This window comes from Ursus maritimus, unplaced genomic scaffold, assembly GCF_017311325.1.
Source record: "Ursus maritimus isolate PB19 unplaced genomic scaffold, ASM1731132v1 scaffold_3, whole genome shotgun sequence".
Classification (NCBI taxonomy): domain Eukaryota; kingdom Metazoa; phylum Chordata; class Mammalia; order Carnivora; family Ursidae; genus Ursus; species Ursus maritimus.
In genome coordinates this window covers 102,903,806-102,909,399 of record NW_024425563.1, presented here as the reverse complement: position 1 = coordinate 102,909,399, position 5,594 = coordinate 102,903,806, and the positions used below count along the sequence as shown (strand labels likewise).

The following is a 5,594-nucleotide window of genomic DNA, read 5'->3' as shown; positions in this document are numbered from 1 at the left end:
GTGGAAAAAAGACAGTCTCTTCAATAAATGGTGCTGGGAAAATTGGACAACTACATGCAAAAGAATGAAACTTGACCCCTCTCTCACACCATACACAAAGATAAACTCTAAATGGATGAAAGACCTTGATGTGAGACAGGAATCCATCAAAATCCTAGAGAAGAGCATAGGCAGCAACCTCTACGACATCGGCCACAGCAACATTTTTCATGACACATCTCCAAAGGCAAGAGAAACAAAAGATAAAATGAACTTGTGGGACTTCATCAAGATAAAAACTTCTGCACAGGGGCGCCTGGCTGGCACAGCGGTTAAGCATCTGCCTTCGGCTCAGGGCATGATCCCGGTGCTGTGGGATCGAGCCCCACATCAGGCTCCTCTGCTATGAGTCTGCTTCTTCCTCTCCCACTCCCCCTGCTTGTGTTCCCTCTCTCACTGGCTGTCTCTATCTCTGTCGAATAAATAAATAAAATCTTAAAAAAAAAAAAAAGAAGTCTCACGGCTTTAAAAAAAAAAAAAAGCTTCTGCACAGCCAAGGAAACAGTCAAAAAAACTAAGAGTCAGCCCACGGAATGGGAGAATATATTTGCAAATGATGGTACAGATAAAAGACTGGTATCCAAGATCTACAAAGAACTTTTCAAACTCAATACACAAGAAACAAATAAACAAATCATAAAATGGGCAGAAGATATGAACAGACACTTTTCCAATGAAGATGTACAAATGGCTAACAGAACCATGAAAAAACGTTCAAAATCATTAGCCATCAGGGAAATTCAAATCAAAACCACACTGAGATAGCACCTTACGCCAGTTAGAATGGCAAAAATGGCAAGAAACAACAATTGCTGGAGAGGATGTGGAGAAAGGGGATCCCTCCTACATTGTTGGTGGGAATGGAAGTTGGTACAACCACTCTGGAAAACAGTGTGGAGGTCCCTTAAAAAGTTAAAAATTGAGCTACCCTATGACCCAACCATTGCACTACTGGGTGTTTACCCCAAAGATACAGACGTAGTGAAGAGAAGGGCCATATGCACCCCAATGTTCATAGCAGCATTGTCCACAATAGCTAAATCATGGAAGGGGCCGAGATGCCCTTCAACAGATGACTGGATTAAGAAGTTGTGGTCCATATATACAGTGGAATATTACTCAGCTATCAGAAAGAACGAGTTCTCAACATTTGTTGCAACATTGACGGCACTGGAGGAGATAATGCTAAGTGAAATAAGTCAAGCAGAGAAAGACAATTATCATATGATTTTTTCTCATCTATGGAACATAAGAACTAGGATGATCAGTAGGTGAAGAAAGGGATAAAGGGGGGGTAATCAGAAGGGGGAATGACGAATGAGAGACTATGGACTCTGAGAAACAAACTGTGGACTACAGAGGGGAGGGGGGTGGGGGAATGGGGTAGGCTGGTGATGGGTAGTAAGGAGGGCACGTATTGCATGGTGTACTGGGTGTTATACGCAACTAATGAATGATCGAAATTTACATAAAAAACCGGGGCTGTACTGTATGGTGACTAACATAATATAATAAAAAAAGATTAAAAAAAAGAAAACAACAACAACGATCAAATGATTCTAGCTGGGCTTGAGAAGAGCACAGAAGACACCAGGGAGTCCCTTACCACAGAGACAAAAGACCTAAAAACTAGTCAGGTCAAAATAAAAAAAAAAAATGTTATAACTGTAATGACCACAAGATGGAAGAAGCAGAGGAATGAATAATTGTAGTAGAAGATAAAATTATGGAAAATAATGAAGCTGAAATGAAGAGGAAAAGAAAAATATTGAATCATGAGCATGGCTTTAGGGAATTCAGTGACTCCATAAAGCATAATATTTATATCAATAGAGTTCCTGAAGAAAAGAGGGAAAAGGGCCGGGGGAGGTTTACTTGAGCAAATTATAGCTGAAAATTTCTCTGTCTGGGGAAGGACACAGATATCCAAATCCAGGAGGCACAGAGAACTCCCATCAAAATCAACAAAAGCAAGCCAACACCAAGACATGACATATAGTAAAATTTGCAAAATACAGAGATAAGAAAAAAATCCTAAAAGCAGCAAGGGAAAAGAAATCCGTAACTTACAAGGGAAGACAAATAAGGCTAGCAGTACACCTATCCACAGAAACTTGACAGGCCAGAAGAGAGTGGCATGATATATTTAACATGCTGAAAGGGAAAAATATGCAGCCAACAATTCTCTATCCAGCAAGGCTGTCATTCAGAATAGAAGGAGAGATAGTTTCCCACACAAACAAAAACTAAAGGAGTTCATGACCACTAAACCAGTCCTGCAAGAATTATTAAAGTGGACTCTTTGAAAGAAAAGTGATAAAGACTAGAAAGAAAGAGACAATCTTCAGAAACAACAACTTTACAGGTAATAAAATGGCACTAAATTCATATCTATCAATAATCACTCTGAATGAAAATGGACTAAATGCTCCAATCAAAAGACATAGAGAATGGATAAAAGACAAGACCCTTCTATATGCTGCCTACAAGAGAGTCATTTTAGACCTAAAGACACCTGCAGATTGAAAGGGAGGGAATGGAGAAACATTTATCATGCTAATGGACATCAAAAGAAAGCCATACATATATCAGACAAACTAGATTTTAAACCAAGGACTATAACAAGAGATGAAGAAGGATACTATATCATAATAATCTATCCAACAAGACGATCTAACAATTGTAAATATTTATGCCCCCAACTTGGGATCACCCAAATATATAAATCAATTAATATTAAACATAAAGAAACTCACTGATAATAATACAATACTAATAGGGGATTTTAACACCCCACTCACAGCAATGGACAGATCATCCAAGCAGAACATCAACAAAGACAAAGCTTTGCACTCTTGTCCCATAGCCTTACATGTACACCGTCACGGCTCCATGTAAGCCTTCTCTGTGTGCCTGCTGGCTGGCAAAGAGCCAGTGAGCCTGGGTTCTCTGTGGGGCAAGGTGCTGCTCATTGAGAATGTGGCACTAGATGAAGGAGCTGCAGTGGCACCTTGGTCCCAGGGCCTGGTCAAACTCAGCTTCCCAGGCAACCAGTTCTGGCATCAGGAGAATGCCAAGAAGAAAGAGATCCTGAATTCCTTCAAGCACATCCCACCACCACCCAAGTTGTAGTTGGAGCTAACCTTCATGCCTCTGAGAAGTGTGAGGTGAACAGTGCACAGGTGCACCCCCCTTCACCTTGCTGTAGGAGGCTCTGTCTGCCCCCAGTGAAAACACCACTGTGCTCACGACCAACCCCAAGTTCATCACTTGGTCCAGGATGTTCCTCAACAACGTTGCCTGGAACTTTGAGAAGTTCCTGGTGGGCCCACATGGTGTGCCTGTGAACAGGTAGAGCTGCCGCTTTCCAACCATTTATGTGGAGCCTGATATCTTTTTGAGTGCACATGGGACATTCTCTGGAATAGAGCACGTACTGCCACAAATAAGCCCTCAGCAAGTACAAAAAGATTGAGATCATACCATGCATATTTTTGAACCACAACGCAATGAAACTTGAAGTCAATGAAAAGAAAAAAATTTGGAAAGACCATAAATACACAGAGGTTAAAGAACATCATACTAAAGAATGAATGGGTTAGCCAGGAAATAAAGAAGAAATAAAAAAAATACATGGATGCAAATGAAAATGAAAACACAATGATGCAAAACCTTTGGGATACAGCAAAAGCTGTCCTAAGAGGGAAGTATATAGCAATACAGGCCTACCTCAGGAAGCAAGAAGAGTCTCAAAGACGCAACCTAACCTTACACCTAAAGGAGCTAGAAAAGGAGCAGCAGATGAAGCCTAAAGCCAGCAGAAGAAGGGAAATAATAAAGATTAGAGCAGAAATAAACCTACAAATAAAAAAGAAAACAGTAGAACAGATCAATGAAACGAGGAGCTGGCTCTTTGAAAGAATTAATAAAATCAACAAACCCCTAAGCAGACTTATCAGAAAGAAAAGAGAAAGGACCCAAATACTTAAAATCACAAATGAAAGAGGACAGATCACCACCAACACCACAGAAATACAGTTGTAAGAAAATATTATGAAAAGTTATATGCAAAGAGACTGGGCAATCTGGAAGAAATGGGTAAATTCCCAGAACATATAAACCACCAAAACTAAAACAGAAAGAAATAGAAGATTTTAACAAAGCAATAACCATCAAATAAATTGAATCACTAATCAAAAATCTCCCAACAAAAAGCTCTGGGCAGTTTTTTGCAGCGTATACTCCGTGAACCATGAATTATGAAAGGTAAAAATTAAAGCCGACAAATAGGAAAAGCGCAATTCAGATAAACTATACTAAAAAGCAAGCTGACTGGCTGGAGAAAAACTCCCGGCCCACTGACTGGTCTCACCTGCGCGCATGGGCCTGCGGTCCCGTGATGCCGTCCTGGAGTACTTGCAGGTACCGAGTCCGGGCCCGCGTCACCAGAGCGAGCAGCAGCAGCGTGTTTCTGGAAGTGTGAGGTCCCCAGATCAGCACCATTGGTGGCCCCCTGGGACTTGTCAGAAACAAACTCTCAGGCCCCACCGCAGACTGAGTGAATCAGACACTAGCCCAGCAGTCTTATTCTAACCGGCCCTCCAAGGGTTTTCTGAGCATGCTGCCGTTGGGGACCACTCGTTCCTTCTGCCATTACCCTAGGGCGTATTCACGTTCTCTTCTCTCTTCAAATCCCAACTCTGCTGCTGCATCTTCGCTCAGAAGTGAAGTTTCCTACTTCACTGAGAAGACTGAAGACGTCAGAAGAGACCTTCTACGGCAGCCACCACCTCCCATCCACCCAACTGTGCCGTCTGTTGACCGTAGCACAGGGGCCAAACTCCTGTCCACCGCTCACCTGCGCTCAGGCCCTGGCTCCCACCTCCTCTGCTTCTTAAGGACATCACTCCAGCACAGCCCCTTGTTCAATGACACTTTTTTTTTTTTTACCTGTCCATTGGTTCACCCCCATCAATTTACAAACATGTTATTATTTTTCTGAACTTAAAAAAGTTTTTTCTTGATCTTCTCTCTCTCACCAACTACGGCCCCATTTCTTTTCTTATACCACAAAACTTTCTGTCTTCCTTCCTTTCTTTCTTTCTTCTTTCCCCTTCCTTCTTTCCTTCTTTCCTTCCTTCCTTCCTTCCTTCCTTCCTTCCTTCCTTCCTTCCTTCCTTCTTCCTTCCTTTTTTTCTTCTTTCAATCTTATTTATTTATTTGAAAGAGAGAGCGTGCACACAAGCAGGGGGAAGGGGCAGAGGGAGAGGGAGAAGCAGACTCCCCGCTGAGCAGGGAGCCCAATGCGGGGCTCAGTCCCAGGACCCTGGGAGCACGACCTGAGTTGAAGGCAGATGCTTAACCAACTGAGCCACTTCTTTACAGTATTGTCTATACTGCTGACAAATACACAACTGACCTCTGACTACTGAATCCAACAGTCAGTTCTTAGTCTTTCTCTTGCTTCTCAGATGCATCTGGGTCAGTTGCTCGTTTCCTTCTGCACACACATCCATTTTTCTCACTGGCTTCCAGGAAAACATGCTTCCTATCCC

General features: G+C 42.2%; 1 pseudogene; it reads left to right on the top strand.

Annotated features, from left to right (window-relative positions):
• Nucleotides 1-2,931: 2,931 nt before the first annotated feature.
• LOC121105770 lies at nucleotides 2,932-3,515 on the top strand (annotated as a pseudogene).
• The last annotated feature ends 2,079 nt before the right edge of the window (nucleotides 3,516-5,594 follow it).